Source organism: Prionailurus bengalensis, chromosome A1, assembly GCF_016509475.1.
Source record: "Prionailurus bengalensis isolate Pbe53 chromosome A1, Fcat_Pben_1.1_paternal_pri, whole genome shotgun sequence".
Taxonomy (NCBI): domain Eukaryota; kingdom Metazoa; phylum Chordata; class Mammalia; order Carnivora; family Felidae; genus Prionailurus; species Prionailurus bengalensis.
Genome location: NC_057343.1, coordinates 56,622,188 through 56,649,551, shown reverse-complemented (window position 1 = coordinate 56,649,551; position 27,364 = coordinate 56,622,188). Strand labels below are relative to the sequence as shown.

The following is a 27,364-nucleotide window of genomic DNA, read 5'->3' as shown; positions in this document are numbered from 1 at the left end:
AAAGTCACTGCTTTCCATCATCACCCCACTACCACCATCAGTGAATGAACTGGAATCTTGTCCACAATGATTTTTGGATGACTTTTAAAGAATACAGAAACAAGTCCTTACCCTACCAAGTATCTTCGAGAATTTGGCTGGGGGGAAGGTGTTCCTAATTTATTAAAAAAAAATAATAATGTTTTTTTATTTATTTCTGAGGGGGGGAGGGGCAGAAAGAGAGGGAGACACACAGCTGTCAGCACACAGCCTGACATGGGCTTCAAACTCATAAACTGTGAGATCATGACCTGAGCTGAAGTTGGACGCTTAACCGACTAAGCCACCCAGGTGCCCCAAGCTGTTCCAATTTAATTAATGGTCCTTTCTCTAGGATCTATTAACTTGTTTATGGAGCTAGGCTAGGCATATTTCTTGAGGGGCAGATAAGACTGTATGTGATGACTCCTGTGGCTTTTGTAAGGTGTGAGACCTTTTTACTGGATCAAATTGTACATGCTCAAGTTTTCTTTTAGCATAAATTCTCTTCCAGGAACTTTTCAGGAAATCCCAGACATGTGTTAAGAAGCAAGTCCTGAAATTCACCAGACAGGTACAAATTGGAATGTGCCACAGTAATGACCCAATTAAGCTTAATCATTAATTACCAAGATACATAAATGTCCTATATCCTTCAGCAAATAGAAGGCTCAAAACCAATACAAGATAGCTATAAGTGGAATTGTGGTGATATAATAAATTTTACAGAGTACTGAATTGTAATATTTTAGTCAGAAGTTTATTTAAATATATGAAAATAATTCTTATTTAATTTATAGCAAATTCCTCTAATTTAATGGAAACAACCACACCATTTCTGGAATTATAAGAAAGCTGTCATGTGACAGTGTGAACCTCTGTGAAAGAAAATAAGCAATTTTAAGAATGATTCTTAAAGAAAATTTTACATTGAAAATAATCCATAGTCTAAAGAGACAGATTATTCCTGATAATAATAATACTTTAATGGAAAATACTGCTTTTATGTAGAGTAGGGAACTTATTGTTTTCAGTATAAATTAAAAGATTGTTCTGACTTCTATTGATTTAGAAACAGAGTAAATAAACCTATACATTTCTACAGTGTTTTCCTTTTTTTTTTTTTTAACAGAGAGAGAGGCAGAGAGCACAAGCTGGAGAGGGGCAGAGAGAGAGAGAGACACAGAATCAGAAGGAGGATCCAGGCTCTGGGCTTGTAAAAGCTCATGGTTCATCTTTTACATTGTCAGTACAGAGCTTGACATGGGGCTCAAACTCAGGACTCTAAGATCATGACCTGAGCCAAAGTCTGACACCCAACCAACTGAGCCACCCAGGTTCCCCTTTTTTTCATTTCTTTGTTTTTATTCCTGCTGTAGGGATGAAAACAAATTTTCCCTTAAAGAAATTTCTTCTGAAAAATTCCTCTAAATCCCCTGAAGAAACATATTCAGAAACGATGGGAGCTCTGGGTTTCAGTTACACTAGGAATGCTACATCCAGATTGCATGCATTAAAAATGCTTGTGGCCATTTGTGTTAATATCATATATGGTACCAGATTTTATTTCAGGATGATATAGGAAATCTTTTATCTGTAATAAACATGATGGACACTATTGCAGTCAGATTTTTTTCTAACAAAATCTTCCCAATAAAGATTTGCAGTTCTGTGCCATGAGCAAAATTCTCAGAGGCTTCATGATCTGGAAAACCACAGTATTTATCAAATTCCCAAGAAACCAATGGAAAGGTATTTAAATGTACTTTTGGAATCTTATCCTCCCTTCATAATATTTTTTGGACACCAAATACACTTTTAAAAATTTGGGGGACAATAATTACTTAAGACCAAATGTTTCGAATTTGTAAGAGTACTAAATGTAAATATCTGAAATGTGGAAACAGCAAAGGAAGATCAGGCATATATCTTCTAGTATTTTCATCCCTAGATCTAGAACTTTAAACTTCATTATGGAGGTTGGGTTAGTGAAAAGAGGGACGAAATAAACTGAAAAATAAGTCTAGAATAAGACTGCCCAGTCTTAGGTATACTGCACAAGGTATAATTGCACAAGGTATACTGCACAAGGTGTAATTGTGCGGTTAAGGCCATGTTCTATATTTGTGCCATCCAATAGTCACAGCTACCTGTGGATATTGAGCATTTCAATTGTGGTTATTATGATTGAGGAACTAAAATGTAATTACATTTTAATTTTTAATAAACTTTTTTTAATTTCAGAATATTTTAGTTTTTTCCGGAAAAAAAGTGAAAATAAAGTCCAGAGTTTCCATATACCTCACGCTTAGTTTTCCTTAGTAAGACATGTTATAGTTAATGAACTAGTGTCAATGCATTAAGTCAACAATATGACCACATTTCCATAGTGTTTACCTAATGTCCTCTTCCAGGTACAAGATTCTATACAAGGTCCCACGATGTATCATTATGTCCCCTTCTATTTCAGTTTGGCTGTGGGCAACTTTTCAGTCTTCTCTTGTTTTTGAGTTTGCAGAGTACTTGTCAGGTATTTTGAAGAATGGGCTTCAATTAGGATTTGTCTGATGTTTCACTCATGATTTAACTGGGGCTATGATTTTGCGATGAAGGACCATTGCAGCATGGTAACATTCTCATCACATCATATCAAGGGTACGTACATCAGCATAAGTTATCACTGTTCATATTAAACTTGACCATCTGGCTGACATTTGTCAAATTTCTCCACTGTGCAGTTACCTGTTTCCCCCTGTGTGCATACCATGTTTTTGGAAGGATGTCACTACATGTGGTCTTCACTCAAGGTGTAAGAATTTGCACTCCATCTCTTTGATAGGGAAGTATCTATCCAAATTATTTGGAATTTTTCTTCATAGTAGATCTGTCTATTACTCCTCATTCATTTATTCAATTATTTATTTATATCAGTATGGATCTATAGACATTCATTTATACTGTAGTTTATAATTTGATAATACTTTACTTTGTTGCTAATTTCTTTCTGACTTTGGACATTGGAAGCTTTTTCACTTAACTTCTGTGTCCCTTTGACATAGTCCCATCTGTTGTGGTGTTTGTTTGTTTGTTTGTTTGGTCTTAAGCACTTCTTCACTCATAGCACAAGAAAATGTTCATGGTTCATCTTTTACATTTCCTGCCCCAGTCCTAGATTCAGATCTTTCTCAATAGAGCCTTGGTTCTTTCTATTGGACAACAGCATAACATTGAAATTAGCTAAACATTTAAAACAGTTTAGCCAGGGGGAATGAGGAAGTGTTGACATTATCTCATAGTCCCTGTAAAAGTAAAATTGATTGATTTCTTTTGCATTTCCTGATTGAACTTTATTTGGTATGTCAGCTTTTATAAAGAATGGAAAAATACAAAATTTTGGTGCACTGTAAGAGGATATTTTCTCCTCTTTGGTCAGAGACAGACCATGGATCAGCATTAAATGCATTGTTATTTGGTTCTCAAATTCAGCCTGAAATGACATTCTTTCAGGTTCTTTTGTATATGAGAATGAATTACTAATGTTGTGACTAAACTTATTAAACTTTTATATTTCCACATGATTTCAGTAATATATATATATATATATTATTGTATATATATGTAACTATAGTTTATATCTATATATAGTTTTTTCATAAACAACGTGGCTTTTGAAATGTGATTTATGAGAATCATAATTCAGAAGAAAGTATAAAATGAAAAATACATATTTCAGCAACATACCATACCTGCTCTGAAATCAAGTAGGGTCAATCCATCAATCCACGAACATAGCACAAATCTCAGCCATCAGTGACATTCCCAAAATAAAAGATGAATGCAGGAGGGCATAACTATGGTTTCTACCTAACTTCCCAGGAGCGCTAACCGCTCTTCAAAGTCTAATTACCCTCTTTTCTTTCTCCCCTCTTTTCTATAATATCTCTGTAACACTCTATCATGGTTCACCTGTGTCTTAAGTGGTAAGCCACTGTTCTGTGGTTGGCCTGAAGGCAGGGACAGAAGCTAGAGTGATAGGGGAGGCTGAAAGGTATCTATGCCAGCTCAATGTTTAACCTACCTACTTCAAAAGTATGAGTCTTTTAAACTGAACAGAACATTTTACTTATAACTACAAATAAGGTTAAAAAACATTATACTTAAGAGAAGCAACACACTGATTTTCAATCGTGCACATTTGTAAACAGATCAGCTTAAGTCTTTTCTACCAAGAGGAGTTTGATAGGTGGCGAGGTGAGAACTGCTAAGACAGACTTTTAATTCCCATTTTTGCCTGGAGCCATTCTAAAGATCATGAAGAACGTGATTCAGACAGTTATTTACTTACTCGTCAGTAAAAATCCTAGATTTTCTGAATTGCCAAAACAATCTCTGTCATACTAGAGCTTAATGTTAGCTCATAACATTGGTCCAATTAAGTGAAGTGCTCCACAGCCACCTGTATTTCTGTCAGTGTATGTGTCTCCAGGGTGTAGTGGGGAGCATATAATAATTCAGGAATGATTGCCTCGAAGGTTTTATTGGACTCACTCAGTTAACTTAGATAAAATACAGAGAAAAAGAAAACCTTCTTGCTTGCTAACTCTTAGCTCTTGTGTTTGTTTTCTTACTAGACATGTGTTATGTAGCTCATGGAGAGAAATATGGATAATATCAGATAATAATTTGTCTAGTTATCAAAGTTTCATAATTTTTTTCCAGGGGCGAATAAATCTGGACCTCCAAATAAGTATTCTTTTAAATACTTAACTGTAGCTGGTTATTGTATGTAAGAAACAAGTAACCTGTGTATTCATTTGGGGGTAGGGGAGCTCTTTTAAACTCATATTTGGTACCAAGAACAAAGTAAAAGGGGATAGATGTTTTATGTGTTTAAATTATATGTGACCTAAGTGGTTTAGAAACTGAAAATATTTAAGTGAAGAAAACAGACATATTGTTAACGTTCTCAAGCAATCTTTGCCCTTGGGAAAATGAAACATAAATATGACCTCTTTGAAGCCATGTTGGGATACAAAGAGTAGATTGTATGACACATTGTTGAATGGGGAAGAGTTACTGTTACCTAAATATTGCTCTTTATTATATCCCCTATGTGTTGTTCCTGCTGCCTAAACTGTCCTTCCTTAATTCTATGATTAGAAACCCATGCCTATCCTTATCATCTCTCGGCTCATTTCCAGCAAAAGGACTTTTCATTCAGCCCCCAGCTTATCCCAACCTGGCTCTACTCTACACTGTTAACAAAACCCTTTTCCTCAAACCAATAAATTCATGAACAAGCATATCTAACCCAATATTGGGATTCGTCATTTTGGCAGGTAGCACATGGAAAATAACAAACATATCAAAATTTTAGAGTAGCTCATGTTTCCTTTAGGATATTTTAGAATATCATTCAAAAATTAAGTTAGGGTGCCTGGGTGGCTGAGTCAATTAAGCATCCGACTCGATGTCAGCTGAGGTCATAATCTCAAAGTTAGTGAGTTTGAGCCCCATATCTAGCTGCGTGGTACGGAGTCTTCTTGGTATTCTGTCTCTCCTTCTCTCTGCCCCTCCACAGCTTATGCATGCACTCTGTATCTCTCAAAATAAATAAATAAACTTAAAAACAAAGAGAGACTAAACAATTAAGTTAAAATGTCTCAGCTTATTACATGAGTCCTGAGGAGTCTGACTCCAGCCTCATTCTCCAACCTGGTCTCTCTGCTACGTGACCTCACACTTCCTTTATTGCCATAGTTCTCCACAGAAATAGAATGAATAGGATGTGTAGACTTCAATAGGAAGTGTGTTTTTTCACCTTACTTGTAGTTATTACATATATATTATATACATATTATATATGTGTATACACACATATATATGTGTGTGTATATATGTATACATATAATATATACGTAGTGAAAGAGAAAGAAAAAGAGAGAGATTTAAAGAGATTTATTATAAGGGACTGGCTCACATGATTATGTGATTATGACTGGGAAACCCAGGATAATAGATGTGTGACACTAGTCTGAATCTGAATGTCTGAGAAGAATAGAGTTGATGATATAAGTTCCAGTCCAAAAGCTAGCAGGCTCAAGACACAAGGAAAAGGAATGTTTAAGTAGAAGTTTGAAAGCTGGTGCAACGTCCCAGCCTAAGCAATAAGGCAGAAATTTCCCCTTACTCAGTCTTTTTGTTCTATTCAGGTCATCAATTGATTGTATGAGGCTCACTCACATCAGGGAGGACAATTGACTTTACTGGATCTACTGATTCAAATGTTTACCAGAAACACCCTCACACAAAGTTAACCATCACACCTGCTCTCGCTCTATTGATGAGTGCATGAACATGCTCTCACTTCCTGCATTTGTCACATGTTTCATTGTCTGCTAAGACTTTGCACAAGTTTCTCCCTTTCAATCAAATGACTTTCCTTTTCCTACATGACTGGTATTACCCTATGTGTTCTTCAAATCTATTTTACAGCCAGATTATAGTGAAGACTCCATGAACCAACCTAGGCAAAATTAATTTCCTGATGCTCTGTTTCAGGAAAGAACCTTGTTTGCTCCTCTTTTAGCTACATGAGATACGGCTATCTGGGCAAGCCTAGTTCTCTGTCTTCCTCACTTTTCTATGAGCTAATTACTCCAAGGCAGTAGCTGTCAAACAAAGATGTTATCCACCCCACCATCAGGGGATATTTGTTAATATATGCAGATATTTTTGGTTGGCATAACTGGAGGAGGGAATACTAATGCAATGTAATGTGTAGGGGTCAGAGGCTAACCAAGCAATAGTGCACAAGATACCCTTCTGCAACAAAGAATGACCTACCTAAGGTCTCCTTGGCACTGTTTGACACTTTTGGCAGAATAAATCTTTGTTGAAGGGAGTCAGCTGTCCTGTACAGTGCAGGAGGATTAGCAGGATCTCTGGCTTCTATTCACCTGATGCAGGAACAGCTCCTCCTCCAGTCATGAAAACAAAACCTTCTCCAGACATTGAAAATGTCCCATGTTGCAAAATTTCTCTATGGATATTGAGAAATTTTTTTAAAATATATGAAAAAAAACAAACTTGTGGAAACAGAGATTAGAATAGTGATTATCAGGGCCTGGAAGGGATGAGGGATGGGCGGTTTAGGTGTGGGTGGGTGTGTATGTGGGGAGGTGATGATGAGATATTGGTAGAAGGATATAAATTTCCAGTTGTTAAGTTCTGGGGATCTAATATACAGCATTGTGATGTAGATAACAATACCATATGATATACTTGAAAGTTTCTAAGAGAGTAGATCTTAAATGCTTTCAGACAAGAAAAGAAATGGAAATTATGTGAAGTGATGGAGGTGTTAACTCACACTATGGTAGTAATCATATTTTAATATATAAGTGTATCCAGCATGTTGTACACTTTAAAGTTACACAATGCCATATGTCAATTATATATCAGTAAAGGTGGTGAAGAAAAAAAAGAACACATATTGTGCATAATAGCACCTGATTAGCCAAGATAGCGAAGGCTTAAGGAAATGAATTCTGGAATCATAGAGTCCTGGTCTTGAATCCTCTCTGAATTTAGTGCAAGGAACAATGAGACATATTTAATTTCCTCAAACTCTGTTTTCATCTGTGACCTAATGGTCTAAGAGTACTAAATGACCCCCACAGTAATTGGGATAATTAAATGAGTGAATATGTAGTGTCTGGTAAATGGTATGTGCTCAGTACATGCAGCTACCGTGATTGGCTAAGAAAATGCCACCATAAAGGCAGGTGTATTTACCTGAAAAATACCCTTAGTTGCATCATTTCAGAATATCTATAAAACTTAAAATTTGCACCAAATATCTTAGCACAGAAGTACTGTGCTGTATTACATTTAAATGTTTCATGTGCAAGCTTTGTCCCCTTGAATACAGGGATTACATTTTTCCTATCTCCCATAGTGTAGGCTATAATAAATATTTGCTGAATTGAAACTAACAAGAAAAAAATATCAACATTTATAAAATTGAGTGTGGCTGTTATACCTCTAAATAAGTCTTATTTGTCTGTCTCACCCTATTACTGTTATGAGTAATTTTCTTTTTATCAGTATTAAGTGCATACAGAGGCAGCATATAAAATATCAATTTATAGGGTCATGGCAAACTGCTACAATACCATGATGTAATGCAATGAAAGATGAAATTTGGGACATAGATGTCTGTAGGAGGTCCAAAAGTTACGGAAAGATGATTCCAATTGTACAGACCACAATCACAGGATTAAGGGAAAGCAATTGTCACTTGTACTATGTGCTTATAACAAGAGTCAGAATGTGCCAGATGCACAGCTTGTCTGCAGCTGTTGTCATTTGAATCTTTTGTACAACATCCATTTCTCTCCCAACTGTGTGGGATTTATAAGAGCAGAGAGTTGATCAGAATCACTTTTTTTTTGTACTGAATTCTTGTGTAATAGCTCTTAGATTAAACCATGCAGAAGAAAACATAACCCAAAAATAATTCCACACATACTGCTTAAGCTATCACAGATGCCTATGTTGGATTTCATTGGATACAACTTTAAAGTGCTGATTAGGTCAGGCTATGAGCTTTGCCAACTACAACTGGAAACTCATAAATTGGTAAAATGCCACCTTTGGGATAAGTGTATATTTTAAATGCAGTCTTTGTACGAATATTAGCAGATCAATCTCTAATATCAAATACACATTTTCCACTATAGATTTGCAACATGCTTCTACTGCACAATATTAGGGAGACGATGTGATTGAAAAGCATATGAATGCACCACATACATAACATATTTTAAGACCAAAGGCTGTAAAAATGACTATGGTATATTTGTTACTCTCATATTTGTAGATACGTATCATCTTTGTTACATTAAAGACTAAAAAATTACTTTAAATTTCCACACTAAAATCATGTGTCCCACAAATCAGCAACTCATCTATTTCACTTTATTTTTTTTTCCATGCCCAGGCAAACACCTCAAAAGAATACTATAAACATTAACTTGTGGTTTGATCAACCTTGATGAACACTTTGTCTAACTAAATCCAATTCTAAATATTTTGTTCAGATTAAATTTAGTACATCTTTTTTTCATATTCTGTGAGGTTTTTTTTTCAATCAGGAAGTAATCAAATCTATATACAGTCTAAGAACAGTAAAAGAACCCTCAGTCCATCTGAGGTAGGGACAGAGGTGGGGCAAGGAGAGCATCCAACCTGGCACCTGGAGAGAGGGATTGGGCATTGTTTTGTCAGCATTGAGGGCAGGACCAAGCAGAAGGAAGCTTGCTGAGTGTAGAGCAGGGAGGGCACTACTGGGCAGGCTGAGCCTGTCCGCCTATCCCCACAAAGCTGGCAGAGATGCTGAGACTACCCATGTGGCCAGCCTGCCCCAGAAGAAGCCAACACTCAGTCTGGATTTCCTGTCAGCAAGCAAGCCCAAATCTTCACAGTGCAGCCCACAGTCCCTGAGAAGAGTCAGCCCTGGGACACAACCATCACAGTCATGTTGCACCCTGGAGACACAGCAGGAATTATGTACAGATCATGCTGCTTTTACTTCGGACCCTGAGGGACTGGTTATAGCAGGGGGTTAAGACTTGGGTCTGGTAGGGCTTCAAGGGCGTACACAGTGCCTGTGGACTGTCAGGGTCCACACCTGCTCCTTAGGTCCATGCCCCCCCCCCCACCACATGAATGAGTTCTACGTGCCATAGACAATGTAGTGTTCTATCACATGTATAGATGTTGTTGCCAAATGTCTGTAGGATATGGATACAGTAGGGGGTCTAGATGTTCCAGATTTTCATTGGTAGGAGCCACTATACAGGTGCTTCTGGGTGACTATCAGGGCCCACACCCAATGGCTGAGGGCCATGAGCTTCTTCAACTTCAGCTGGGTGCCCAAGATGTTGCAGACCTTGATGGCCTTCAGGGAGCCTCTGAAGAGCATGCCATGTTAAGAAAACCAGCATTCACACTGCTGTCATGCCATCTTCTACAAGATGTTTCACAAGATTGTGGCACAGTCTTCTGTGTTGCTATAGAGCTTGCACCCCAGGATGTGGAATGCCAGCACAATGCCATTACGGTCCTCCAGTGTCTTCTGGCACTTATAGGTGATACATGTGTCCCACACATTGATGGTCCTGTTGGAGAAGCCACTGAAGAGCAGGTAACCTGTGGAATGGAAGCAAAGACACCAGACAGGGCCCAGGAAGAGTCCTTTGAATGGAAGATCTGCTGAAGATCATGGGGTCCTTAGGATTCCCATGTTCAGGCGTGCACTGATGCAAGACAGCTGGTCATTCAACGTGGTCACACCCCTTTGAAACTCCATGACACCCTTGCTGAGCTTGCTCTGGTTTTAATTTAGGACATCACACTCGATCTTGATGCTCTTCACCAGCTTCTCCTGCAGCTTGCCAAGCACAGAGCACAGGAAAGCATCTCCTGGATCTTCCACACTAGTACCATGTGCAAATCTGGAAGTGGTATTTTGTCAGCTGCAAGAATTCTTTCAAGCCCTGGAAGCAGCAAGTCTCCAGGTATATACCATAAGTGTCCTGGGCCTTGGTGAACCATGTACCTGTTTTTGGGGTGGGGCGCTTATGCTCACACACCTTGAGGTGGGCCTCCAGGTTCATCTTAAGGAAAGGCAGACAGCTGGGGTTTTTGAGGCACTGCACAGGTCTGTAGGCAAGGTTGTCCTTGTGGTCCTTCCAGGAACTGAGCTTAATGGATGAAAAGCTTCTTGATCTGCTCTGCCATAACAATGTTCACCACCACCATCAGCTTGGTATTGACCAGGGGACACTTCTGTGCCTGCATGGCTCATTTTTTCTTTTCTTTTTTTTTTTTTTTTGTAATTTTGTTTTATTTTTATAATTCCTTAAAACTGTAAGTATTAACTTCTAATTCATCTTTAAACAACTGCATGGCTCACCTTTGACAGAACATGTGCCCACATGTGATGTCACAGAGTCCTAGAACACACTGCAGTACAGCTGGTGCAGGGCTTCTTTGAGGGCTGCTCTGCAAACACCAGTGGCCCCTGCACATCCTTTGCCTCAGGCAGTGAGAAAGTGGAGAGTGGGGTCATGCTGGACTCACAGTGCAGGGAGGTGATCAAATGGCAGTGTCCGAGTGGCAGAGGTACTGATAGGGGGCATGATGTCCTCCTCATCCATGGAGAATAGGCAAGCATGCTTTTGCACACATGGGTCCCATCAGCTTTCCTGATGGTGCTGACAACCAAAAAGGCAGCTTGAAGGTTATTTCCGTTCTGGTCCTGGTGACAATGTCTGGGGTGGAAAGGTTGGCAAGTCCCTCAGAGAAGCAGTTGCAGCGGGTGCCCGTGCCTGGGCTCATGCTCTAGAGAGGCATCTGGAGTCCTCAGATGATATTCCTCACCCACAGCTGCTCCAAGGATTTGACAACACATTCTGCCTTCTTGTGCCCCCTGACCACTGGCCAGAAAAGGGCTTAAGTTTACCTCTAAGAATAGTTTAAGTCTTCACACCTGTGCTTTCCTCCATATTCTTATATACTGTTAAATTCCTGTTTCCTTTGATAATTACCTGTTACAAGCATATTCCAAAAAAAAACAAAAACAAAAACAAAAAACAAAAAACCTGTGTATTGCTATTTGATTCTTGTTGCTAGAAATGCTCAGTTTACAAGCATTAACTAATTATTTCTTGTCTCTGGTGCAAAACACTTAGACCTAAAGTCACATTGTGCCCTTGGATTTTTAGAGTAACTCCAATAAGACAGTAAGATATCTATAATTAATTATATCCAGGTAGCCCTTCCCTTCTTGCTGAGATTCCATATGAAGTGAAGGTGAGTGTGTTGGTAGTGGGTACAGAGAAGGAAGTCTTGGGAATAGTCATGGTTTCACAAATAATCTTTGTTCTCTGCTTCATAAGAGCTAGCTTTTAATTTGAAATATGATAGGCGACATAAAGTGTACATTTCCTTTAAAAAATTTTTTTAATGTTTATTTATTTTTGAGAGAAATAGAGCATGAGGGGGGGAGAGGCAGAGAGAGAGGGAGTCACAGAATCTGAAGCAGGCTCCAGGCTCAGAGCTGTCAGCACAGAGCCTGACGCAGGACTCAAACTCACGAACTCGGAGATCATGACCTGAGATGAAGTTGGATGCTCAACCGACTGAGGCACCCAGGTGCCCTTAAAGTGTACATTTTCAATTCCAATCACTTTCTTAAGTTACTCAAATGATTTGACTTTTGAAGATCAATGTCCCACTATACACTCGTCCAACAAAAAAGCCAATAATTTTCTTAATTCCACGCACTATTCTATAACAAAGAAATTATATGAAACAACATAGATTTTACTCTACAAAATGTAAAAACACAGTATCTATCATATATCCCATCGTATATGCTTTTTATTGCATTTGGCAGCTTAATGGATCTCTATGTAACTTTGAGGTTTTTGTCTTTACCATGCAAGATACCAGCAGAGATAGTGTTTGCTTGCTCTAAGTCCCACTCCAAGTTCTAGAGAATCTCATGGCTTCAGCAGTGGGCATACATCAATTCCATTCTGATTCACTGTGTTTGTGGGAACCAGGGACAGGTAACATAATCAAAATTGGTATAAGTGTCTGTGGATGGCAGCATTTTTCACAGTAAAGAGGGACATTGGCAACCGTCCCGAAAGTCAAAAATATCTAATGAAAAAGAGTATGTACTTTTCATTAAAGAACAATAGTATATGTTATTTTCTTTGGTGGCACACTGGAATGTATTTGATTGATAAATGTAAGGGTGTTTTGTGATAAAAGATTACACAGTATAAAATCTGATAGGACTGTTGAGAAATGAACGCTGATTGTGTTGATGATTGCCAGCAGTAACTCATGTTAGAAAGTAGTACCTGAGTTCACAGACAAGGAAGTTGGTGGTTCCAAGGAAAAACAGAAGTGGTCAATTATTTTCTGTGTACTCATCCCATCAGGTTGATTCCAAGAAGAGTAAATTTGTTGCTCATATTCATAATTGCTGATATTTTGAGTGAAAATAACTTTTTAATAATGCCTTGTTACAGGGGCACCTGAGTGGCTCAGTTGGTTGAACATCCAACTTCTGCTCAGGTCATGATCTCACGGTTCATGGGTTTGAGCCCTGCATCAGGCTCTGTGCTGACAGCTTGGAGCCTGGAGCCTGTTTCAGATTCTGTGTCTCCCTCTCTGCCTGTCCCTGCTCACAGTCTGTCTCTTTCTCTCTTGCTCTCTCTCTCTCAAATAAATAAACATTTAAAAAAATAAAATAATAAAATAATGCCCTGTTACATATACATTCAAATAAGGTATTCAGCCCTGGAAGATGAGGAAATTTCAGTTACTCTCTTACCTTCTAAGCATGTCTTTGATTTATATATATCCAATTAATCAAGAAAGTACAAAACAAGGACATGTAATTTGCTACAATTATTCTTTTTTAATGATTTGAATGTTTTTATTCATCAAGTTCTCTGACAATTTAAAAATAATTTCATAATAATAATTCATTGTATATATATATACGTGTGTGTGTATATATATATATGGTCTTGTAGCTTAGTTTTTCTTTCATAATAATAATTCATTGTATATATATACACGTGTGTGTGTATATATATACATATATACGTATATATATATATATATACACATATATACGTATATATGTGTGTGTGTGTGTATATATATATATATATATATATATATATATATATATATAGTCTTGTAGCTTAGGTTTTCTTTTTTTAATTTTACTTTCTTTGAGTGAAAATTTAGATATATTATCCCAAAAGGGAAAACAGAAATAATGGTCCTTTAGGTCACATTTCAGTAAGTGAAAGTCAGGTTTTCTCGTCAAGTTTTATTTTAGAAACTCTCTTTAGGAATAACAAATTATTTGAAAATAGGGACAAATAAAGATGTATAAATAGCATATGTTGTTTTAACATATGTTTTTTTTTCCCCTAGCACCAGAAAGCTTTTTACCAAGAGTCAAGCTTGGGAATCAGGATGCAGAAATAATTAACAGATACTGTCTTTCATTTTGAAACTTAAAGGCACAGGATAGATAAATGAATATCTAATTATGAGATTTCTGGTAGTTTACAAAGGGCATAGTGATCTCTTTTGTATCATGAAGATAGTAATAATTCATTCAGTTATTTATTCAGCAAAGATTTCTGAGCATCCACTGTTTCTTCGGGAAATTTGCTGGATGCAAGTATAGACTGGTAACTAAGACAGGAAAAATATTTTCCCTCAAAAAACTTACAACTAATAAAATTTACCATATTTCATACAATTGTTAAGAAGAAGAATTGATAATGGCTGTGAACTTTCCTCTTCAATTAAAGGAAAATTAGTTTCAAATATTTTTATGGTATTTAACCTATTTAAACATATGCATTCTTATGCACTCTACTGAAAATATAGTCAGGGTAGTGCAAAATAGTATTGCTAATTTATTAATAATTTACTAATATTTTAACTTTCAACTTATTACATTCAGAATTCCAGAATATTGAAAATGTGAAACTCAGGTGTTTGACTAAGGCTACACAATTACTAAATTCATATTTATGGCAACATTAAACATTATAACAATCTAAATTTTTTACAATCTCAGTGCAAACTCAAACTACAAATACAAACGTTTACATGTTCACCTTCAAACAGCTATGATATTCTGTGAATTAGAGGTAAAATAACCTAAAATAGTGAACAAAACTTGTACTATTTACCTAAATATCCATACATCACTTTAAAAAGCCATTAACTTTCTCAGTAAATATAATTAAAAATAATGTGGTCTCAATTTTCCGCTCCCACTAAAAATGTTTTATTTTTCAAGTAACTCCTAGATTTTTAAAATAAGCTTTGGCTAAATTCTAAAAGAATCAAACTTAATTACTTAGTAATTATTCTTATTTGGTATGTGTAAAATCTCAACAGTCCTTTAGATATAAAACAGTTGTTTAAATTAAATATATTTGGGGATTAATATTTAATTATATATCACAGAATTGCTCTCTTTCACAAGAAAATCATATTGCCTCTATACATATTTTAATGAGATAAAATTAGATTTTCTAAATATAAAATGTTTTGAAATAATAATGAAAACCTACAATTAAATATACTGACTTTATCCTTATAAACTATTTTGATATATATGTTTAAATAAATCCTTTTGTTAACAGAGTGTTATCACACACGGACCCATAATATGTTCATCCAAAACAGAACTTACAGATAATGCGATCCAACCTCTTCACCTAACAGATGAAAAACATGACATCCAGAAAGGTCATGAGAAATTTACAGATAGAAGCCAGATGTTTTGACTTCCCGTCAAATATATCTTCTGTTATACATATTGCAGCTTCACGAATCACCAGTTTTCATCAAAATAAAATGCCATAAAGGCCCAATACTAAAAATACTTAACCATTCTATTATATTTGATTGATGGTTTAGGTGGCACGTGAACATTTTTCAATATCTCTAGGTCATTATTATAAATATTAATGTGTGTGTGTGTGTGTGTGTGTGTAATTCTATAGATAAATTGTTGTTTGGCAATGAACTTTGGAATGCCAGTAGAGCAATGGTTTACTTCATCAAGATTATCCCTCTTGTTTTATAGTTTACCATGTGTTATAGTTTGTAATACTTAGAAGAGAACCTATGTTTATTCTTATATCTTTACCTTACTTTTGAATTGTTTTTAGATTTCTGTAGTAATATTATACAGTTGCTTTCAAAGTGGTGACTTACTCTTACTTCCCTAGCTTGAAAGGTACATTTACATATAGCCAATTGTCCCCTCCTCTTCTATTAACCATAGGATTACAATAGCAATTCTTCTATCTAGAATAGAATGTTCAGAATGTCTTTGTTTTGCATGGTGAAGAGAACCTTCTCAAGGGATTTTTATGAGGATCACATGAAATCATAGTTGTAAAGAGTAAAGTATTATTTGTTCTAAGAAGATAACAACATTCAATGTCTGTCACTGGACCTAATGAAGACAAGCCAGAGCAGCATGGGGAAATACGTAAGAATCTGGTGGCCCAAAGAGTGGTCAGTGATGAAATCCTCAAACATATCTCATTTAGGTCACAACACTTAAAGTTTTCTCATTTAGTAATTCAAATCTGCATCCCAAATTAAAATCCTCCACACAATGAAATATAGTTATCATTTGGTGAAAAGGAAGTCTGACAACTTCAGCAAAAGTGAAGAGCATTTCCAATGACCGTTACCACTGTCTAAGGAATTTGTCTGCTGGGAAACCATTAAATTTTTGACCATGCGATGCTTTGTATCTTGTGACTTTCAGCATCCTGCACATCACCAAAGGAATGCCCCGTGACCAACATAATGAAAGCAGATGTGTACTGAGGTTTTAAATTTATGTACCAATAGGTTTCCCAGTATAAGAAAATATAAAAGAATACTATAATTTTGATCAAGCATTGCTAAGTTTTTAAAAAGGGAAATACCTTTTACTGAAACAACATTGTTTTATTTTAAATAGGGAATCAGTTACTATTCCTTAATTCCTATTTCTATTTCCTTTCTAAGGACTCACCAACACCTGCTAGGATGCCGGACTCCTAAAGAAAGCTCAAAAAACAGGGTTCTTTTATGATTACTATTATTAGCTGTTTTGTTTCTGATATTGAAGAAAAACCAAAGAAGAATGTATGAGCACCAATTTAAGGAGACCGCTAAAAGCCACAAAGCTAAAATACTTAGTGTGAAATTTAAATATTTATATGTTACAAGATTGTTTTGAATAATAATTATCACAACCTTGAGTGCAGTGCTAATGTATCTAAAATTGTTTTCATTGCCAGAAATTCCCGGGGGGGCAGGAAACCAAACAGGCATTAGCTCTAGAATCCCTAGGCAAATTACGAAGGTAAATCAATCACCCTGCTAATTTCAAATGCTTCACCAATTATAAAATATAAAAGCAAATGTATATCAATTAAATATATACCTTTGTTTCACATTCCGTATCTGTTATAGAACTCTATATGCATGTTTGTGTATCTGTGTACACAGGTGTACATGTGTGTGTTTATGGGTGAATTGGGCACGTGCTATCTTTGCTAAGACTACTTATGCAATAAATTTCTAAGGCAATTTATGATTATACTATTTGGAGCCTACTTTTGTTACTTAAAGCCATTACATTATTTGTAGTAAACAGGTTTGGTGTTCTGCCCATATCTTTTTTACTAGGCTGCACTGCCCATCTCTCAGCAGTTGTGAGAGTTGACTGACAGACAGTAGCTTTACCCTGTACTCTTATCCCGATAAATGGTTTTGGCTACACTGAGTCACCTAAACCAAGCAGAAATATCTCCGTTTTTTGCTCCCCCCTGAGCATGCATAGAACCAAAGACTGGCAGATATGTGAGTACAGAAAGCTAGCCACCCTCCCTCAAGGGCTGACAACTTCAGGTTTCCATTCATGTTCTCTGTTGAGACAGACTGAAGCTAGTAATCAGCAGAAATCAAATCTTTATCTAGGTTTTTTTCCTACTTAATGCTGCATCCCTCACACCCTGTCTGTTTTACTGACACACTTCCATTGCTTTATCATTTCCTTAATAATCCTTTTAGTCTCTGCTTCTAGGGAAACTGAACCTGTAACAATTCAGCTACCACTGTATACAGTGTGATTACAGCCAAATCAGACATTATGAGAAGTCAGTGTTTGCGAGGTTTTGTTTAGTTATTACTTGATGGTCTAAAGAGGCCCTAAAGAAGCTTATGATTATAGAAAGCTCCTGAGAACATTCTCCATAGGTCTCTTATGTTTCTGCACATCTTGAATCCACTTTTCTTCAGAATTATCTTTTATTATCATTAATACTATATTTTTAAGAATAGTTTTAGGTTCACAACTGAATTGAGAAGAAGATACAGAGATTTCCCACATACTCCCTACCCCCCACATATGCACAGCCTCTCCCAGCATCAACACCCTTCACTGGAATCATACAATATGGAGCCTTTTCAGATTGGCCTCTTTCACTTACTAATGTACATTTAAGGTTTCTCCATGTCTTTTCATGGCTTGAGAGCTAATTTCATTTTAGTACTGATTAACGTCCCATTGTCTGGATGTACCACAGTATATTTACCCATTTGCCTACAAAAGGACACCATGGTTGCTTTTTCATTTTGGCAATTATGAATACAGCTGCTACATATATATCCATTCACGGGGTTTGTTGGATATACATTTTCAAGTCCTTTGGGAGGTAACAAGGAGCATCATTGCTGGACCACTGGATCCTATAGTAAGAGCATGTTTGGTTTTGTAAGAAATTGACAAACTATCTTCCAGAGTGGCTGTACCATGTTGTTTTCACAACAGTAATGAATGAAAGTTCCTGCTATTCCACATCCTTGTCAACATTTACTGTGGTCAGTGTTCTGGATTTTATCCATTTCAGTATGTATGTGGTATTTCATCAGTGATAGCATTTGCATTTCTTTGATGACACTATCATGCTGAGTATCTTTTCATATGCTTACTTGCCATCTCATATATTCTTTCATGAGCTGCCTGTGAAGGTCCTTGTCCTATTAACAGGATTTATTTGTTTGTTTGTGTTTTTCTTATTGTGAAGTTTTCTTTTGTTAGTGTTTTGGGTAACGGCCAATCCAATGGGTCCTTTAAAACATCTTTTCCCAGGGGCTCCTAGGAGGCTCAGTTGGTTAATCATTGGACTCTTGATTTCAGCTCAGGTCATGATCTCATGGTCCATCGGATTGAGCCTCACATTCTCTCTCCCTCTCCCCCTCTCTCTGTGCCCCCTCCACTTGCTCTCTCCCTGTCTCAAAATAAAATAAACATAAAACACACACACACACACACACACACACACACACACACAAAAAACCCCACTGAGATTTAAAAATATGTGTTTTCCCAGTCTGTAGTTTGTCTTCTCATTCTCTTGGTATCATCTGTTACAGAATTTTTTAATTTTAATGGAGTCTACCTTATCAATGATTTCTTTCGTGAATCATGCTTTTGATGTGTCAAAAATGTAAGCACGATACTCAAGGTCATCCAGGTTTTCACCTGTGTTATCTTTTAGGACTTTTATAGATTTGCATTTTACATTTAGGTCTGTAGTTCACTTTGATAATTTTTGTGATGGGTGTAAGTTTTGTACCTAGATATATCTCTATATGTTTTTGTATGTAGTTGTTCCAGCACCATTCTTGAAGAGACTATATTTATATTGCCTTTGTTCCTTTGTCAAAGATCAGTTGATTGTATTTAGTGAGTCTACTTCTGGGTTCTCCATTGTGTTTCATTGATCTGTTATTAATCTGTTCTTTTGCTAATACCACACCTTCTTGATTCCTATAGTCTACGGTAAGTTTTCAAGTTGGGTGGCATCAGTCCTCCAATTTTGCTCTTCTCCTTCAGTATTGTGATGCCTATTTTGGATCTTCCCCTCTTCATTTAAAGTTTGATTTTGCTGCTATCCCAAAATACCTTGCTGGGATTTGATTAGGGTTGCACTGAATGTATAGAACAAGTTGGGGAGACCTGCCACCTTGACAATGTTGAGTGTTCCTATCCATGACATGGAATATCTCTCTACCTATTTAGCATTTTTATTTTATTCATTAGAATTTTGTGGTTCTGTTAATAATAGATCTTGTACATACTTTGTTAGATTTATACCTTAGTATATAATTTTGTGATGCTAATATAATGGAATTGTTCTTTTAATTTCAAATTCTACTTGTTAATTACTGGTATATAGAAAAGTGGTTGGCTTATATATATTAATCTTGTATCCTTTAACTTTGTTATAATTGTTTGTTAGTTCCAGGACTTTTGGGTTTTCTGCATAATCATGTCATGTGTGATCAAAGACAGTTCTATGCGTTCCTCCCATATATGTATGCCTTGTACTTCATTTTCTTGTCTTGTTCCAGTAACTAAAACCTCTACTACACTGTTGAAAAAGAATGATGAGGGGTGCCCGTGTGGTTCAGTCGGTTAAGCATTCAACTTCGGCTCAGGTCATGATCTCACAGCTTGTGGGTTCAAGCCCCATGTCAGACTCTGTGCTGACAACTCACAATCTGGAGTCTGCTTCACATTATGTGTCTCCCTCTCTCTGCCTCTCCCCCACTCATGCTCTGTCTCTTTCTTTCTCTCAAAAATAAAATAAAATATTTAAAAAAAATAGAAAAGGAATGATGAGAGGGCACTTTTTTTGTTTTATACCTGATATTGGTGGAAAGGTTTTGAATTTATCACCATATAAATTAAACTATGATGTTAGCTGTAGGCTTTTTGATGATATTCACTGTCAAGCTGAGGAAGTTCCCCTTTAACCCTAGTTTACTGAGAGTTTTTATCATAAATGGGTGTTGCATATTGTCTAATGCTTTTTCTGCATCTACTGATATAATTATGTGGATCTTTATTTTTTTAGGCTGTTTAGGTGATGGAGTATCTCAATTGATTTTCAAATCTTGAACCAGCCATTCATACCTAAGATAAATTCCACTGGTTGTGGTATATAATTCTTTTTACACATTGCTGGATTCTATTTGCTAATATTTTGTCGAGGATTTTTGCTTCTATGTTCATGAGAGATACTAGTGTGTAGTTTTCTGCTCTTGTAATTAGGGTAATTATGATATTAGGGTAATTCTGGTCTTGTAGGTTGTGTTAGAAACTATTCTCTCTGCTTCCATCCTCTGGATGAGGTTGTAGAGAATTGCTGTAACACTTTCCTTAAGTGACATAATTTCCAGTGAAGCCATCTGGGCCTAGCACTTTCTGTTTTGGAAGGTTATTAGTGCTAGACTGTCTTTTCCAGGAGTTCTGTATAGTAAACAACTTCAAAAAGTAGTGTTGTTGACTCCCTCCGGGGTAGAGTACTGATTTCTTTACTGTCCAGTCTAATGAATATAGCATCTCCATCTGGAATAAAGCTGATTTAGGTTCCCAACATCTAGGGTTTCCTTACCTGTGATGCAAACTCTCTGCATGGGCAGCATCCATTAGTGCCACTTTGTATTATTCCATGGAACTTGGGGGTGGGGGCAGAAAAACCAACATAACCCTGGGGCAGCTGTGCTGTAAGTACGAACATCCTACCTCTGACCAGGGAATCTCTTGTATTCCACTAGCACCTATAAAATAAGATACGTCTAGGGAATTTCTCCCATGTTTTGGATAATAATATTGTTAATATTAAGGGTCTTCAGAATCTCCTTAGGGGTGCTGGAGTGACTCAGTTGATTGAGTATCTGACTTTGGCTCAGGTCATGATCTCACAGTTTATGGGTTTGAGCCCCACGTTAGGTTCTATGCAAACAGCTCATAGCCTGGAGCCTGCTTCCGATTCCGTGTCTCCCTCTGTCTCTGCCCCTCCCCTGCTTCTCTCTCTCTCTTCTTCTCTCTCTCTCTCTGTGTCTGTCTTTCAGATAAATAATAAACATATTTTTAAAAATTAAAATAAAAAAGCTTTTTAGATCATGAGGTAACTAAATAATGAAATAAGGTAAAATATTAGATCTTTCACACCTCTTTATAAGAAATAACCCCAGAAGTATAAATGTATATTATCTACCAAAGATGAGGGTACAGAGATCTCAGAGGTTATGCCAGTATCACATCCACAGAAACAGATTTAATAAAAGTTAATATAGAATGAACATAGTATCTTAAGATACAAGTTTGTTATCACAAATCTGATGATCAGAGTCAGATTCTATTGTTTAATGAGATCTAACAAGGATGAAACCCATCACAGATTTTATTAACAAATTATGTTTAAAGGGATTTCAAATGTTCATACTGTATATGCAGAAATACTCAGCTTGGGGTAAAGGTTTCTTGTTTGACATCTTGAACTCTAGAGACTTGTTATTCTCATTCCTGCAGGATATGAAATAATCAATAGACCCTGAGTCACATGAACTTAGACTTTGCTTTTTGTACATTTTTTTTTCCAATTTTTTTACAAGTATGTTGCCCAAGCTGGTAATTATACAATGCATACAATTGTGACATTAGATTCTAGCTCCATTTTTCACTGACTTATATTCTCCATTGAATTTGAGTTTTTTTTTAAATTTGTTTGTTTGTTTGTTTGTTTGGGATTTTTTGACAACTGGGACAACCATGGATTTTCTTTTTTTTAAAGATACAAACAACCCTTACATTAGAACAGTTTTCTAAAACATTTAATAGCTTTTCATTAAAATCAGATAAAACATGAATGAGAGCAGAATGTTTCAACTTTTGCCTGTTTTTGGTCAGAGGGTTAAGCTGAGTTTTCTCATAGATGATTTTGCATTAAGATTTAATCATTCTGTTTTCCTAAAATTTTAGAACCTGTAAAGATCTTAGAGGAAAACTAACTCAAGACACGCGAACTCCTCAAAGAGTTTAGCTCTGAGGTTTATTCCCAAAGTGACCGGAGGCAATGTATTTATACTCCCTGTGTGTAATGGAAAGAAACTATGTTAAAATGAATCTAAGATCATGTTCAGCTGTAGCATTCTAAGATGAATCCAAGACCTTAATTACCAATTATAACATTGTTTTTAATGAAGAATCATGATGCATTCATAGATTACCTAAGAATGAATACAAGTAAATGTTGATAATATTATATGTAAAGTTAAATTTAATATAGTTGGTAATATGTATGTATGAGATGTGCATGATAGAAGATTTAGAAATTAAAATAGACATGACACTTTAATGATGACCAAATATATGACTGAGGACAAATACTGAAAAAGGATCCTAGACAGTATTTATATAGGCATAAATTTATGAAACTCTGGCATGTCTGGGAATTATAAGTGGTTTAGTATTACTGAAACATAACATTTGAGTTAGGAAAGAGCTGAGAAACTTTCACATATTAGGCAGAGGCCATGCCATGATCATTCAGTGAAAAATAGTTTAAATTTTATTGTGTCAGCAGCATGTAGCCATTGGACATTCTGAGGAGGTTAGAGACATATTTCTCACTTTCAATCCTTGCCAGAAAAAGGTAGTATAGGAAGTAAAGGAAGGAAGACAGTATGAAGGAGGAACAGTCCTCTAAAATACGGAATGATTCCAGTTTAGTGTAACTTTAAGATGAGCACAGATTATAATCTTCCCCACTAACTAGTCTCTTGCACTCTTGCTATAGGGGGAACTTGGACAAAATCTCCCAGCATGAGGTCAATCCAAGGTTTTGTTTTCCACTAACTTTCCATATCTAGTATATATAGACAATCTATTATCTATTTCTCCTCTATTTCTGAAACTCAGTAAGAACTATTAAGAGCTTACATAAATGGATTGTTTAACAAGTTTTTGAGAACTCCCTAAAGACAAAAATAGTAAGCAGCAATATTTTACCCAGAACTGAGTCTTTCTCTGTGTATACTTTATTAGTAACCTTGAAATAGCCTTTAAGTCATTTATTAAAGAACTCTGTAATAGATAAATCTAAGACTGGAGCTCTCATTTTATATCAGAATGTAACTAATACCAACCCTTTAAATGCTATATTAAGGTTTTCTTAATGGCTCTACTTCCAGTAGCTGGGTCTGGAGAAGGGGTGGCAGGTGCTATGTCTGGCCAAGAAGGTGGCAAGAAGAAGCCCCTGATGTAGCCCAAGAGGGAGGCATTCAAACAGAAACAGAAAGAGGAGCAGAAGAAACTCAAGGAGCTAAAAGCAAAGGCCAGGAGAAGGGCCCCCTGGCTACAGGTGGACTTAAGAAATTTGGCAAAAAGTAAGCTGTTCCTTGTGCCTGAGGCAATGGTGATCCTTAAGTCCATTCCTGAGCAAACATCTGGATTCCGTCACAGCATCCGTTGCCCCCTAAAGCTAGAATGAAGTGTCTTAGAGCCTGCTGTACATTTAAGAATAAACTTTTTTATTAGGCTTATTGATTTTGGAAGAGAGAGCAAGTGCACACAAGCAGGAGAGCACTAGCAGGGGGAGGGGCAGAGAGAGAGAGACGGGGAGAGAGAATCCCAAGCAGGTTCCACACTCACTGCGGAGCCAAAGCGGGGCTTGATCCCACCAACCGTGGGATCATGTCTTAAGCTGAAATCAAGACTTGGAACACTTAACCAAATGAGCCACCCAGGTGCCCCTAAGAATAAACTTTAAAAAAAAAAAAATCCATCAATCATAAAAAAAGATTTTTAAAAATATGTAACTTTTGATGATATAGTGCTCATTTGTAAACATTCCTTAAAGTTCTGCCTTACTAATAACACCCCGAATGCAGACTATAAATCAATTATAAAAAGAATTTCAACTACTTCAGTGAAAGCAATCAGTAAAGCATTAACTGCTAATCTTGTATCCTATCTTTGCATTCTGATTTGAAAATCTGAAGGGCACGTTATGTTATACTGTATTATTTAACTTGGTGTTAACTAAACATACCCAGTTGTAGGGCACTAGTAGGAAATATGAAATCCCAGGATCCAACTCACACTCAATGAATCCGTAACTCCTGAGGAGGAGTCTTCCAAAGCAGAATTATAAATGTAATTTATATGTCTTAAGAACAGAGATATTTGAAAATCAATTGCATTATCTCCTTCATCATTTGCAAACTGTACAATGTGACATTGTAGCACATCAAAGAAGTTAATGAATAACATTTCCTTATGTTCTTTACTTACAATTTAAAAGAGGGTAAATAATGGAAATAAGAGTAGTCATCAAAGGAAAGAGAATTATATGTATGTGGTTTGAATGAGATATGGGGGACAAAGATGAAACGGTAAATGGCAGATCGGGCAATTGCCTGTCCCTAGGGTCCCAAGCAAGCAATAAGGATATTTTTTTCTGAAAGAAAGTATCAATCTAGGTGATGGATGGCAGTAATAAATATCACTGAGTCAAGAAGCAATCACTAAAGGCATCTTTTATTCCCCTTACTCAGTTGACATAATCCACTAAAAACGAAGAACTAGTTGTTCAGCCCCTCAATAATTCTGTAGTCAAGGTCATATATTTCCACGGTGCTTAATGTTATGGTTTGCAGGGCAGAATCAGGAGCCTTTCTAAACTTAAGATAGATTATGTGTCCTGCGATTTCTTTGATCATTTAAATCTGTCACTGTGTCTTAAGGAAAAGGGATTATTTTGACAGGATTTCTTCTTTTAAATTCTGGCTGCATGTGGCCCAGTAACCTGTTTTAGGCAATTTGTGGTAAACAACCTACTGTATATTTCGAAATAGAAAGATGGTTGATCACAACTTAAAAATTCCTGCTCTGCAGGTGGTCTTTTGTCATGCTGTGTTTTTACTTCTTGACCTTATAAATGATAATCATGAGTCCCTATCTCAAGTGCCTTGAAATAATCATTTTCAGGATTCTTGGGGGTTTTTGTAAATAAATTTAGCTCATTTTTAAAAATATGTTTTATTGTTTATTTATTTTTGAGAGAGAGAGATCATGAGCAGGGGAGGGGCAGAGAGAGAGGGAGACACAGAATTAGAAGTAGGCTCCTGGAACTCAAGAACTGTGAGATTGTGACCTGAGCCCAAGTCAGACGCTTAACCGACTGAGCCACCCAGGCACCCCTGTTTAATTCTTGAAGTCCATATTTCACTTTGTTCATATTGTACAGAATAAAATGGTTTTTAAAATTCTGTCTGGTTTTAGATTGTTTAAGAGTTGACTTAGCAAGCATTGTAAAGACACAGAATTATGAGAGCTCTCTCTTTTAAATTACATTTTGGCATGAGAAAGTGGAAGGAAAAGCAGAACTTGTATCTGAAAGAGAATGGTATGATAACAGACTTATTTAGGGAAAGGCTCCTCATTGTTGGAGAAAACTGAAAATGTTAATAAGTTGGTAATTGGTAGAAGTGCGATGGTTGGGTGTTTTGCCTCTATCATATGTCCAGCAGATCTATCATCTATGCAGCAGATAGAAGATAAGCCAAAACAGATAGACAGCCAGGATCTGTGAAAATGCCTGGAGTAGTGTGTAGGTGAAACTTAATAAAGGTAATATTTAGAGAAAGAGATGTCAAGGCTTTAAATTGATAGCAATATTCATTATGAACCATAAAATTTTCTTTCCTTGAAAATGTGCACTATCGATTATGAATTTTAGTTTCTTATAAAGAGTAAATAAAATAAGTCTTGTATGTTTTGAGTATAAAGAGTTAATTCATTTTACAAAAATAGTAGCACAACCCTGCTTGAATCAAGCCACCTTTATCACCAACCAGTTGACAGTCCCCAGAGGTGGAGTGAAGCATTTGAGAATTTTAAAGCCTGACTATTGCTATCTCTGAAATGCAGACATTACTAGAGATGGAAATATTATGCTTTTATACTCACACTCAAGGTTATTTGTATTTCTGTGTTAATGTGTTGTCTACTGATGTTCTAATTATCACCTTTCGGCTTAATAAAAACACAACCTTATTTTCAGCTAATTCTGATCATTTTTCTCCCTTTCTTCAAAATAAGGCAAATTGTTTCAGTTTGATCAGTTCCCTGGGTGTTAAAAAGAGCTAAATTTAACAAAATAAAAGTAAATTTCAGAAATAATTCTAATACCAAGCACGCTGGGTCAGTCCTTACCTCATTATAGACATCCACAATTATACAAAATGACAGGAAAAGAAAAATGTTTAAGTGCTATGTGTGTGGGGAAAAGGGGTCTTTCTGCAACAGGGCATTGGTGGAGAAAAAGGCTGATTTCACCAGGGAATATGCAAATAACTGCCCTATTCTGCTTTCTGTGTGAGAAAGATCAAATTCTTCCCTTTATTTCAGATTTAGAGGAGGGAAGTGGGTAATTTGGTTTACTGTATTCTACCACTACTATGTCCCTCTTCTATAATGATCTGAAATTTCTTATCCCTGCTGGACGTGTGTATGCAACTATGGGTTTTGTTTTTATTATTTTTCTTTTACTTTTTAAAACTATTTGCCTATATATCCAGTGCAAAAGTAACAAAATAATGGGTATAGCACAAGCCATAGCTATATCAGCATATCAGCAAGTACATTACTATAGGATCGCAATTCATTCATGAGCTTCCTTAGCTATTGATGCAGGTTAGGTCAACATGCACTTCACCTAGCCCCCAAAGCTGCTCCCCTCGCTCCCCCAGCCACAGGGGCACCTGGTTTTTCTGGTGGAGTGAAAGTTACTGTTACTCTCAGGAATTTGTGGTCCTCCCTAAAATGGATAGCGTATTAGTGGGGCCACTGCTTTTACAG

General features: G+C 36.5%; 1 pseudogene; it reads right to left on the bottom strand.

The window, feature by feature from the left end:
- Positions 1–9,462: 9,462 nt before the first annotated feature.
- LOC122478728 lies at positions 9,463–11,260 on the bottom strand (annotated as a pseudogene).
- Positions 11,261–27,364: the final 16,104 nt, after the last annotated feature.